The following is a 14,540-nucleotide window of genomic DNA, read 5'->3' as shown; positions in this document are numbered from 1 at the left end:
ATGACCTTATGAGAAACCAAGAAATTATAAAACAAAACCAAAAGAATGAAAAATAGAAGACAGTGTAAAATATCTCATTGGAAAAACAACTGACCTGGAAAATAGAGCGAGGAGAGATCATTTAAAAATTATTAGACTATCTTTAAGCCATGATTAAAAAAAAAGAGCCTAGACATCATCTTTTAAGAAATTATCAAGGAAAACTGTCCTGAAGTCCTAGAACCAGAGAGTAAAATAGAATGGAAAGAATCCACTGATCACCTACTGAAAGAGATCCCCAAAAGTAAACTCCCAGGGATATTATAGCCAAATTCCAGAGTTCCTATGTCAAGGAGAAAATATTGCAAGCAGCCAGAAAGAAACAATTCAAATACTATGGAGCCACAATCAGGATAACACAAGATTTAGCAGCTTCTACATTGAAGGACCGCAGGGCATGGAATATAATATTCAGGAGGGCAAAGGAGATAGGATTACAACCAAGAATCACCTACCCAGCAAAACTGAGTATAATCCTTCAGGGGAAAAAAATGGTCATTCAGTGAAATAGAGGACTTTCAATACTGTTAGCTTTCACAACATGACTATTATGGAAGTGTTTTGCATGACAACACATGCATAAACTATACTGAATTGCTTGCCTTCTCAATGAGGAGGGTAAGGAGGGAGGAAGGGATAGAATTTGGAACTCAAAGTTTTAAAAATGAATGTTAAAATTGTTTTTACATGTAACAGGGGAAAATAAAATACTAATTAAAAAAAAAAACCAAAATGGAAAAAAATTGCAGGGTGTGGCCTTTGGACCCAAAACGTCAGAACTTGGAAGTACCTTAGAACATTAACTATTTGGGCTTCCAATTATCTTTTAAGGAGCTATGTTGGAGGTGGCTGAGAGCTTAGACTCTAGAATATTCGTGTCCAGGGTCAATTTGTCCTTCTGGAGGTCCAGAATTTATATGGAAAACGAAGCCAAAGTCTTAGATCCAGGAAGACACATAAAACATAGAATGTCTGAGCCAGGAGGAAATATTGACCTCAGAATCCCAAAGAAGATGAGGTATAGAAGCCAGAGAGTCACTATTTGGATATACTAGAAGAGAGAGAAGGAGTTCTTCCAGGGCTGATAAAAGAAAGGATCAGAAGCAGTAGGATTTGAACACATAGAATGACAAGACTTGGAGAAGCCATGGAGACAGTAAGAGAGGGAGGAGAACATGGAGAGGGATGGATATTAGAGAGAGAAGACATCTCTTAGAACACCATAGGTCAGAACTTGGAGCTTTCTAGAAACTACCATATGAGATAGCGAGGAGGGCTCTAAGAACATCAATCATCTGCTCTGGAATGGGCCCGAAGAGTGGAAAATCTCATTCATGCCAAGTACTGACTTGCAGCTCTAATACGAGTCCATTGGACAGTAAGGAGAACAAATCAGTCAATACTTAAGTAAATTAATTCAGGTTATTCACTGGAAGGCCAGATAGTGAAGCTAAAACTTCAGTACCTTCGCCACGTAACGAGAAGATAGGACTCACTGGCAAAGAGCCTGATATTGGGAAAGATTGAAGGAAAAAGCAAAAACAGATGGCAGTAGAAGAGATGTATTAATAGTGCCATGGAAACAAAGAACAGAACTTGCAGAGCAGACATTTAGGGAGAAGGGAAGGCCCTGGCATGCTATGGTTCATTGGGTCAAAAAGAGTTGCACACAATTCAACAAAGTAGCAACAACAAATATTTTTAGTGGCCTGAAATATTGGCCATGTCTATTTAACTTTTAAAAATAAGAAGAAAGTAGATTTTTCACGTGAGATCATTCATTTATTCAAACATAAATTATATTATGCATCAATAATAGAAATAAAAAGCAATTTAAAAAACATAAACATAAACAAAAAACCCACACATAGTGAAATAAACTGCCAAATTTTTGGTGAGATTAATGTACATATTTTTGCCTAGGCCAAAAAAAAATCCTCAAGTCCTACAAAACATGGACACCAGAAAAATTGCAGATTATGTGTGTGTGTGTGTGTGTGTGTGTACATATATATATATATATATATATATATATATATATATATATACACTTTCATTTAGTAAAGGCTGCTATTTCTATGACTATTAATAAAAATACATCTTCAGCAATTTTGGACAAAAAAAACCCTGATGTTCAGTATTGTAATCGAAAGTGTTATGTACTGCACAGATTCAATTTAATTTCGGATCTCAAGATATAGTGACACATACTCAGTATAAACTTAACAAATAATCACATTTATTTTACAATGATTAATAATGATTAAAAACCACACAAGCAATAAGGATAAGAATAACATTCAATGCAATAAGTAATATTCAACATAAAGGAAAGTAGGAATAAGAAAAGAAAGGATACACACTCACTAAACAGGCGAGCTCAAATACCTAATAGACCAGGGAGACTGAAGAACGGCCAAAAGGTCTGTCAGGGAGGCAATGGGGAGCGTCCTACCCTGGAACACAACAAAGGCTGTGCATACGGTCTGCCTCCGACACTGAGTCAGCATCCTGATCTCTGCAACCAAAGTCTCCAAAATCTCCCTTTCCAATGACCCTTTTTATATCTATGTAAACCAGGGAAAAACAATCTCGATATTTTGTTTTGTGTATGTATCCTTGGTGAGGGCTCAGATCCAAGGTACACACACATTCTAACAATGGTTGGAGCTTGATCAAAGCTCCAACTACCTGTTTGTTGTGTAAGTGTCCAAGGAGTGATCAATTCCTTGGACAATTACACACTTTTCTCAAGAAAGAATGTTCCTTGAGATAGACTGTTTTCCCAGGTAACATTGTTTAGTTGTTACTTAATGTTCCAGTCTCCTTGATCCTGGCCACGCTTTGATGACTCCATTTTATCTTTATGTCAGGTCATGAGGCCATTACACTGTTAGATCATAAGATAAACACAGGGGGCTGGGGAGGATTTATCCTCCTCAGTTTCCCTTACATTCGGTCTCTAGATCCTACCCAAAACCTGATCAGAAACCATACACACAAAAAACTTAACTTCAATACAAACAACAAACATCACACATCATCCCTGAGAAGAGGGGAGGCCAAGAAAACTTATCACCCTAATATGGAGAAGGTTCACATGTCATCCATTATAGAGGAAACCGTGAGCTCATTTGTAGAAAGAAAGTAAATGTAGTCATGCAGAAAGAAAAGAAACCAAACATTGTAAAAAACAAGGTCCAAAAATCAATAATAAGGCTATTACTAATAATATATGTAGCAAGAATTTCAATAGTTTTAGTAATATTAGTCAATACCATTTCATGATCAATGTATCTTACCCAGGGTATTAAAAAAGCAGTAGTCTTAGGTACCCACCATAAAAAATTTTCCCAAGAACTTCTTCTTCTATTATGGTTTACAGAGTAATCATATTCCAATGAGTCAAATTTGGTAAAGCTTCATACACTATTAAAGGAATATTAGATCTTCCACATACAAATATATATCCAGTAGGGGCACATATGGTATCAAGAACAGTAGTAATCAATAAATGTTCTACTGCCTATCCTCATAATGAAATATCATTATAAGAAGGGCTTACTTACTGTCAATACCATAGAATTAGGAAACCAATAACTACAATTAGTTGGCACATACATGAAAACATTTGTTCTTTTAAAAAGCATTGAAACCTGGGTAAAATTATTACATATTATATGAGTAAAATTGGGGGGAAGTAAAAGTGGATATATTGCCATTTACACAAATATATGTAAATGGGCCTACTTGGGCTTATCCTTCCATAGCAATTAATATACTTCCAAAATATTGACTTTCATTGTAAGTCTGATTATAAAATTTTTTGTCCAGTATTAAAACAAGGTATGTTTTTAAAAGTCTTTCTTTCAGATTGCACTTGAAATAAGGGTGTTGCATGTCAGGTAGAAGGATATGGTTGAGGCATTTCAGGCTGGTCCTTTACTCCTCTGCTTTGTGGAGATCCATCTTGCATTTGAGGGTGAATTTGGCAGACCCAGCAGCACCGTAGTCCATATCTGCCACTGCTTGTCCAGGGATCAATGTCAAAAAGAATAATATTATTTCTGTAAAACAACACTATTCACACAAAAACAATTGGGTTAATGGAAAATGATGCATTTTATCATCTCCTGGGAAAGCCACTATGACTGCATTATTATCTCCTTTAGCAATAATCTCTATAGCTTTGGGGATGTCAGTAGGTTGTGTTTCAACCCATACTTTAGCTCCTTTCACCAAATCAGTACTTCCAAATCCACCATGTCTAGTAGTAGAACACCAGAGATTTGGCCACGTGGGAAAGTCCAGGGTTTTTCGTTTCTGGGGCCCAGATTCCAACTCCATCATTCCCCCCTCAAACAAATGGGATCCAAATTCTTTTGGAGTAAGGGGTGAAGGTCTCGACTTCTGAAACTGCTTCCTGCTGGCAAGGGGCATAGAGCTGTCCCTGCCTCGAGGGGGTCGCAAAGAGGAGGTTGACTGGAACTGAGCACAGGCTGCATCCAGGGAACAATGTGGAAACATTGGCTGCTACTCGCTGTTTGCTACCAACTGTAGGTGAATGGCCCATAGTCTGGAAGACTTAAATCTGACAGAAAAAACTGCAGGGCCCAACTTTGAGAGGATAAAACATCCTTAGCTCTGTTTGGATTCAGATAATCCAGTTTGCCAACCATGCAGTATCAAATCCACCTCATAGCCAGACTCAGCAACAGCCAGGTGGGTAACATTCCCTTTCAAGGCAACATAATGGGGAAACTGAGCCAGGAGGATCCCATCTTATACTGAGGCTAAAATTGTCCTTTCAGCTTTTCCCAATGCTGACTTCCCACCAGTGCCACCTTCTCTGAGTAGCTTGTGGCATTTCTCTCAGATGGTGGATTATTGATTATCGATGTATTATGACCCATCAGACAACTGAAAATAAAATCTTATGAGCTTTTACCTCAAACAGCAAGTTTTACTAATCACAGCTTAGGAAAATCTTTTCCAGGATTTACATCTCAAACTTAAATTTGTCCTGGTGTAAAAAGCCAATCATTAGAGATTTCTATACACTTGTAAATTCTCAATAACCCATACATAATCCAAACAAGTCTTTTGGCTGGTTTATACATTAAAATAATAACCAACAATGGCTAAATTATTTTAGCAGTAACTACCAGCTAGATTATAAGAATATGAGCCTGAATAATTCTTTTTGTTTTTTTCTGAAAAATTCTTAAATCCATAAAACATACCACAGGTTCTGGCCCCAAATTTTGCATAATAATGTTAAACCTAGTCAGAGTCAATAACTGCTCCAAGAATATATATACCTTTTAATGCCAAACTAGAACAAGGTAAAATATGGCCAAAATATCCAGGCAAATCTAAGGGCATTGGAGTATGCAAGTCATATCCTGCAGACCCTGCAGTTCCACTTCTATTTTGAAATCATCATATTGGTGAGACCCATGTACATTGTAATACCAATCTAATTAAAAAATAATATATTGACCCAATTGAGCATAATATGGCTTTAGAACCAAAAATGCCATGTCTTAATATTCAGGGATGGGGAACCTGCAGTCTTGAGGGCATGTGGGGCCCTCTAGGTCCTGGAGTGCAGCTCTTTGACTGAATCCAAACTTCACAGAACAAATCCCCTTAATGAAAGGATTTGTTCAATAAAACTTCAACTCAGTTAAAAGGCCATATCCAAGGACCTTGAAGGCCACATGTGGCCTCAAGGCCACAGGTTCCCTGACCCTGTCTTAGATGGTCCTGAAAACACCAAAAATTGAAACAGAAACATGCCTTTCATGTGAGAAAGTCAGAACCTGCTGATCACATGGATACAGAATGTCCAAGCTAGGAGTTCAATCCTGCCTCTGAATGTACCAAGAGGGAGTGAAAATTGAAACCAGAATACAGGATAAGGGAGGGCACTTACTGACACTGATGGATATTTCTAATCCAGAATCTGGGCCTTTTTTAGGCTGTAAAATTTGGAATTGTCAGTATTGAGAGACATTGGAACAGAGATGGGATGGGAGGTGATGCAGTAAATAGAGCACTAGCCCTGCAGTCAGTAGGACCTGAGTTCAAATATGGTAGTACTAGGTAAGTGACCCTGGCCAAGTCACTTAACCCTGATTGCCTGCAAAAAGAGGGGGAGACACAGGAGAAATCTTAGAACATAAAACTCCATACCTGGAGCGTCCTAAAATCATCCATATACCAAACACAATAGGGTTTTGAGAACATAAATCATGAGGTCTGAAAGGGGCCTATGAATGGAAAATATTCATTAATTTCCAGGATTTATGATCATATATACTCTTGGCTAAAATATTGGCCAGCATGAAGGAAATTAAGAAACAAGGCAATTTTAGATTTTCCATAGGAGATTTGTCTTTTATTCCAATTAAATTTAGATTGTGCTTAAAAGGAAATCTTATATCTTTAAACATACTGCAAAAGGATATCATGACAGTACTATTTTTTGTCTAGCCCCCTTCTCTAACAAAACCCAGAATGATCAAAAAACCTACATATCAAAACAAATGAAATCCCATGCCCTTCCTTCTTTGGCAAAGAATACTATTGATATTATTATTTATTCTTATAAATATAGGATCTTTTCCCAAACAAAATCAATAAATAAAAGTGATATAAGGGACAAGACTAATGTTTCCAAATCAGGATATTAGTAATGCTCCTGGGCATTGTAATAATAATTATATCAATTTTAAAGAATTAAAAATTCTTAGAGATCACTGGAGGGTAGAATCTCAGAACCTAAAATGTCAGGACATGGAAGTTTCTTAGAACACTGGATGTCGGGGCTTCCACTAATATAGATCATAGGAGGATCTGGCTTTGGAATCCAAACCATCCTGCTTCTGAAGGTTGCAGGTTTTCTTCCTCTGTCTCTCTGTCTCTCTGTCTCTCTGTCTCTCTCTCTCTCTCCCTCTCCCTCTCCCTCTCCCTCTCCCTCTCCCTCTCTTTCCCTCTCTCTCCCTCTCTCCCTCTCTCTCCCTCTCCCTCTCTCTCTCTTCTCTCTCTCTCTCTCTCTCTCTCTCTCTCTCTCTCTCTCTCTCTCTCTCTCTCTCTCTCTCTCTCTTTTGGCTAGGCAAAGGGGTTAAGTGACTTGCCCAGGGTCACACAGCTAGTAAGTATTATGTGTCTGAGGTCGGATTTGAACTCAGGTCCTCCTGAATCCAGGGCCTGTGCTCTATCTAATGTGCCACCTAGCTGTCCCAGAAGGTCCAGATTTTCAGTGAAAAGCTTAGAGAGATTATGGGATGTGGGATGGCTCATGGCACACAGAGTGTATGAGCTTGAAGGAAATTTGGAATTCAGCATTATCAGCTGGATGAGACTGTCGAATCTGCTAGACCAGAACTGTGACAGCCTAGAGAAGAGAGGGGAAGATGTATGGGTTCTGGGAAGGGACATTTTCAGAAACAGGAGGATTTCAGCACACAGAATGTCAGGACTGGGAGTTACCATGGAAACAAAAATGAGAAAGCTAGCAGTGACTATGGTGGAGGGGATCTCAGAGCAAAGAGAGCCCTTAGGGATAGCAAAGGTCAGATCTTGCAGAGTCCTGGAAAACAGAATATGCCATAGGTAGGAGGGTTCAGAAAACAGAAATCATCTGCTGAGGAAGGGGCCTCCCAGGGGAAAATCTCACGACTCACAACAATTTATTTTCATATATATACATATACATACATGTATTTGTATATGTATTATATATACATATATGTGTATGTGTGTGTGTGTGTGTATATATATATGTATATATATATATATATATATTGGATAAGAGAGGGTACTCAGAATATAGAACATCTGACAATGATGAATATTTCTGATCCAGAACCTGGGGCTCTTTGAGCCTGTCAAATTTGGAATGTCAGTACTGAGAAACACTAGTACAGAGAAAGTGGGAGATGTGATGCAGTGGATAGAGCACCAGCCCTGGAGTCAGGAGGACCTGAGTTTAAATCAAGCCTCAGACATTTACTATCTGTGTGACCCTGAGCAAGTCATTTAACCCTGACTGCTGGCCAAAAAAAAAAAAAAGGAGATCTAGGAGAATTCTTAAAACATAAAAGATGACACCTGGAGTGTCCTAAAATCTTCCATACATCAAATATAATAGGATCCTGAGAACATAAATCATGTGGTCTGGAAGGGGTCTAAGAATGGAAAATAACATTAATTCCAGGATTTATGATCATATATACTCTTGGTTAAAAAGAAAGTAAGAAACAAGGCAATTTTAGATTTTTCATAGGAGATTTGTCTTTTATTCCAATTAAATTTAGATTATGCTTAAAAGAAAATCTCACATCTTTAAACTTAATGCCAAAGGATATCAGGAAAGTACTGTCTATTTTTTGACAAACCCCCTTCCCCAACAAAACACTGAACAACCTGAAAACCTGCACATCAAAACAAATGCAATTCCATGTCCTTCTTTCTTTGCTAAAGACTGCTATTGATATTCCAATTCATTCTTACAAATGTAGAGTCTTTAAAAAAGTGTGATATAATAATAACTGATAAGGGACAAGAATTATGTTTCAAAATCAGAATATTAGTAATGTTCTTGGCCATTGTAATAATAAAGATATCAATTTAAAAATTTTTTTAAATGTTATACATCATTGGAGGGTCTGGCCTTAGAACCCAACATGGGAGGACTCAGAAGTTCCTTAGAACACTGAATATCTGGGCTTCCTCTTATATTTCAAGGAGATGTGTTTGAGGTGACTGAGAACAGAGAATATAGATTTTTCTTGCTCAGGATCAATTCCTCCTTCTGGAGGTGACAATTTTGAATAGAAAATGAAGGCAAAGGGTTAGACCAAAGAAGACACATAGAACTTAGAATATCCAAGCTAGAATAAATATTAACTCCAGAATCCTGAAGCACATGAGGTGTAGAAGTCAAAATGTCATTGGTGGGATTTACTAGAACAGAGAGAGGAGTAGTTCCAGGGCTGATAAAGGAAATGGTCAGAAGCAGTGGAATTTGACCACACAGAATGATAGATCTTGGAGTAGCTGGAGAATGAGAGATGTAGGAGAACATTAAGAAGGAGGATATTAGAGAGAAGGGAGATCTCTTAGAACACTAAAGGTCAGAAGTTGGAGTGTCCTAGAAACTACTATATGGGATAGTGGGGAGGGCTCCAAGAACATCAATCATCTGCTCTGAAATAGGCCTGAGAGTGTGAAATTTCACACATGCCAAGGATTGATTTTCATCTCTGTTCTTAGTCCATTGGACAGCAAGGAGATCAAAACAGTCAATGCTGAAAGAAATTAATTCAGGCTATTCAGTGGAAGGCCAAATATTGAAGCTGAAGTTTCAGTACTTTGGCCACATAATGAGAAGATTGGACTCATTGGTGAAGACCTTGATATTGGGAAAGATTGAAGGCAAAACCAAAGGCAAATGTCAGAGTAAGATACAGATTGATAGTGTAATGGAAACAACTAACATAATGTGGACAGATTTTGAGAGAGAGTGGAGGAAAGAAGGAAAGGGCCTTGTATAATATGGTCCATGGGGTCAAGAAGAGTTGGACACAACTGACCAACAACAAATATTCTTAGTGTGCCCAAACATTGATCATCTCTAATTAATTTCAAAAATAAGGAGGTAGATTTTTCACGTGATAGTATTCATTTAGCCAATATAAATTATATTATACAATGGTGATGATTAATAGAAACAAAAAAAATAAAGACACCATACATACATACATACATAGTGAAATAAATGACTAAAATTTTTGGTGAGATTGCTGTGCATTTTTTTAGCTAGCCACCCCTCTGGCCCCCCCAAAAACGCCCAAATCCCATAAAACTTGAACACCAGAACAAGTGCAGTTGCATGTATTCCTTTCTTTAGTAAAGACTGCTGTTTTCATTACTATTAAGAAAAATGGATCTTCAGCACTTTGGGGCAAAAAAAAAAGTATCATGATATTCACTATAGAGAGCTTTTTAGGAAGAAGACTTCTATTTGCAAGTCATCATATCAGTAAAACTAATGCACATTGTAATACTAATCCAATGAATAAAAATAGAAAATAAGAACTTGATACAAGTTGTCATGATATAGCTTTAGAACCAAAAATGGCATGTCTTCAACAGTCTCTAGAACACTAAAGGTTGGGGTTTCCAGTTACCTCTCATAGGGAACTGTTGGAAGTAGTTGAGAGCAGAGATACAGAATTTCTGAGCTAAGAGTTAAAAACTGCCTCTGCATGTCCCCATGGGGAGTGGAAACTGAAGCCAAAACAGGTGATCGAGGAGGGCACTAAAACCCAGGCTATGTGGGCTTGAGGGAAACTTAAAGTCCAAAATAGCTGAAATTAACTTGGCTATCAAATCTCTAATGTCATTGTTCAGACGGTCTAATTGTTCAGAGGCTCTAGAAGGGGGAGAGTGGGAGATGTTCAGTAGCTAAGAGTGGAAACTGTCAGAAACAGGAGGGTTTTAGCAGATAGCCTGGTATGGTCTTGGTGAAGAGAAGGATGGAACTAGGAGAGCACTTTGCAAAAGGGATATCAGAGTAGAGAGTGCCCTGAGTCTCCAGAGGGCAGATTTTGGCCTGTCCTGAAAATCACCATGTTTTATTGCTAGACTCTCTTTGAGAACAAAAATGATTGGCCATGAATGGGCCTTAGAATGGAAAATGTCATAAATGGTAAGGATGTATTCTCAGATAGATTCTTATTTTGCCCAAATATTGACCTGTTGTAGGTCACTGAAAAAAGAACAAAGTAGATTATTCTGATAAGATCAAACATAAATTTGAGTTTAATTTTAAGAATGCATTCATGATGCAAAACATAAAAAATCTGACATCCTTAACCACAGATCCCGAAGAGTATGGTAAAAATACTATCCATTTTATGGCCACCTAAAGAATCCACAAAACCCAAATATCTGTAGAGGAAAAAACAGCACAATCCTCTGCAACTGCTTCATTGAGAAAGATAGCTATTGGTAGTAGTATAAATGAGATGGAATATTCAATAGTTTGTGCCATTAAAACATGGTGTTATGTAACGTGGACTTTGAAAAAGAGAAGGATACTGTGTGGAAATCAGTATATGGGCAATACTCAAGTTTGTTGTTCATATAAAACAATAAAAGAAAATTAAACAAAAACAAACAAACAAAAATGGGAGGGTGCTCCTTTTGGAGACTCTCCTATCTGGGAAGGTCCTAAGAAAACTAATAGTGAGCAAGTTAGTAGTGGACTAGAGCTTAGAATACAATATTTTCCAGTATGAAAGTAAGTCCCACCTTAGAATAGAACAGTTAGCAATGGATTGTGAAGCCAGAATTCTTGAACAGGTCTTCAACTTGGAACTAGAATACTTGAGCTTGATGGAAATATACAATCCTGAGTAGACTGTGACTATAATCCTGAACGAGACAATCCTGGAATTCTGCACTGGATGAGGCAGAAGGGCGATTATTTTGTACATCATTTCTTGATTCCACAATGCCTACTGGGCATCAGTGTTATCTAAGAAAAAGAAACGAAGAAACTGAAAACCAAACCAGTACTAGTCCTGATATATTGGGAGGTATTCAGAGTTTCAAGAGGAAAATTCTCTGAAGAAATGGGATTGGAGAAGAGACACTTTCACATCTGGGAGAAGCCATGGAGAAGAGAAGGAGAGCTTCTAGGAGAAGAGATACAGATATTCAGGACAGAATACCAAAGGTCATAACTGGAGTGACCTCCAATCTTCCATATGCCATAGCTGTGAAGACTGAGAATCTAAAAAGATCTGCTGTGGAATGGGGCTCCAAATGTTAAATGTCCTAAAATTCAAGGCTCATTTTAATATTTTCAGAGTGGGCAAAAATATTTTCCAGTTGCAAGTAAACAATGTGTAGCACGCTAAGGACTTAGAAGAGATACTGGTTAGTTTTAAGACATCATATGTGGTAAGATTCATGCACATTGTAATAATTCTCCAAAAGAAAAAGAAAGATTCTTATGGATTCTCAGAGAGTCCAGGCTTAGAATCCCAAACATCAGTCCATTGGAAACCTTGACATTCGAGGTTTCCTGGGACCTTTCAAGAATATATGTTTCTGGGTCATGATGCTGAGAATACAGAATTTCCTTGCTAGGGGATCAGTCCTGCCTCTGAAAGTCCAGATTTGGAGGGAAAAGTTTAAAGAAACTATGAGATGTGGGATGGCTCATGGCACATCAGAAGTCTATATCTAAAGGAAATTTGGGAATCATGATGATCAGCTGTATGAAAGTGTAGAATCTGCAAGACCACAACTGTGAGAGCCTAGAGGAGAGAGAGGGACATGTCCAGGGTCTGGAAATGGACATTTTCATTAAAAAAATGATTTAAGTATGCAGTGTGTCAGGTCTGGGAGTCGCCCTAGAAATGAAAATGAAATAGTTGCACTGCCCATAGAAGAGGGCACCTTACAGCAAAGGAAGCCCTTAGCATAGAAAAGGTCAGATCTCGTAGTGTCCTGGAAAACAGGATATGCTATAAGTAGGAGAATTCATAGAACAGAAATCATCTGCTGGGGAAGGGGCATTAGGGTGGAAAATCTGACAATGCACAAGGATTTATTTGCATATATTTTCTGTGTGGGCCTAAGTATTGGCCATTTTTTTACTAATTTAAAAAATAGGAATGCAGATTTTTCATTGGAGATCATTCACTTATTCCAATCTAATTTTTATTAGGCATCAGACATGGATAAGAAAAACAAATAGAGAAAATTTTAAAAAGAACCAAACCAAAAAGCCCTTGTATCTTCAACCCGACTTTTCAAAGAATTTGGTAGATTACTGTCAGTTTTTTGGCTAGCAAGCCCTTGGCAAACCAAAATTCCTGTACAGTTAAACAAAATTATACCCATGTATTTCTCTCTTTAGTAAAGACTATTGTTTCTATGGCTATTAATAAAGATGACTATGGAGAAATTTTTGACAGGAAACATCATGTGAAGTATAAAGAAGTTCTAAGAAAGACATTTATTTCAAAATAATCATATTGGTAAGACCCAAGTACATTGTAATACTAATCAAATAAATTAAAATTTTAAATCATACCTTGACCCAATTTAGCAAGATATGGCTTTAGAAACAAAAATGGCATGTCTTGGATGGTTCCCAAAACATCTGACACTGATGGACATCTCTAATCCAGAATCTGGGGCATTTTTAGGCTGAAAAATTTGGACTGTCAATATTTGGAGACACTAGAACAGATAAAGCAGGAAATGTAGCACAGTGGATAGAGAACCAGCCCTGAAGTCAGGAGGACAGGATAACCATAAGAGGGTCTGCTTATCTGCAAAGGACCCCAGCTGCACAAGCATTATCCAGCCTGGCACAGACTGGCTGGCACCTGTCTTGCCTCCCAAGGACACACAGGGATGCCAGCTTGGGGTGCAGCAAAATTTCTGTCAGCTCAGGGGGAGCTGCATCCTTGACACATTCAGGGCCTCCTGAATGCTATGGGTCCAGTGTTTCTGGGAAATATGACAACTCAAAAATACAAATTCAGGTGACCCTTTAACATTAGCCCTTAACACTAATAACTTCCATATAGAAAACGTAGGAGGATCCTGAGAATGGAAATCATGTGGTCTGGAAGGGGCCTTAGAATTGGGGAAAAATCATTCACTGGAAGGCCCAATACTGAAGCTAAAATTTCAATATTTTGGCCACATAATTAGAAGATGTGACTCATTGTTAAAGAATCTGATACTGGGAAAAATTGAAGGTAAAAGCAAAAGCAGATTGCAGAGGAAGAGATGAATTGACGATGTCATGGAAACAATGAATATAACTTGGACAGACTTTGAGGGAGAGTGGAATATGGAAGGGAATGCCCTGGCATATGTTCTAGGGGTTCACGAAGAGGTGTACACAACTGAATGACTGAACAACAACAAATATTCTTAGAGGGCGCAAATGTTGGCCATCTCTATTTAACTTAAACTCTAAGAAGAAAGTACATTTTTCATCTGAGATCATTCAATGATTCTAATATAAATTATCTTATGCATTGGTGATAAATTATAGAAACAAAAAGCAATAAAGAAAAAAAGCATATAAAGAAAAACTTTACACGCATTGAAATAAACCACTAAAAAGTCTTGGTGAGAATATTATTTCTTTTTTGGCAAGTAAGTAGCACCTCATAATGAAACAGTTAGGAATCGACTGAGAAGTCAGAATCTTGGAATAGGTCTTCTACTTAAAATCTAGAATAGCTGAGCTTGATGGAAATAAAAAATCCTGATTGGATTGTGACTATAATATCGAAATAGACAATCCCTGAATTCTGAGCTTGATGAGTCAGAAGGTTGATTTTTTTGTAGATGCTTTCTTGATTCCAATAGAATGTCTATTTGGCATCAGTACTATCAAATAAAAACAAAGAATCTAACAGTAAAAGATGTACTATTACTTAGAGAATGGGAGA

The sequence above is a fragment of the Phascolarctos cinereus genome, unplaced genomic scaffold (genome assembly GCF_003287225.1).
Source record: "Phascolarctos cinereus isolate Bilbo 61053 unplaced genomic scaffold, phaCin_HiC Scaffold_8;HRSCAF=390, whole genome shotgun sequence".
Classification (NCBI taxonomy): domain Eukaryota; kingdom Metazoa; phylum Chordata; class Mammalia; order Diprotodontia; family Phascolarctidae; genus Phascolarctos; species Phascolarctos cinereus.
Note: the sequence above shows the minus strand (reverse complement) of the source record.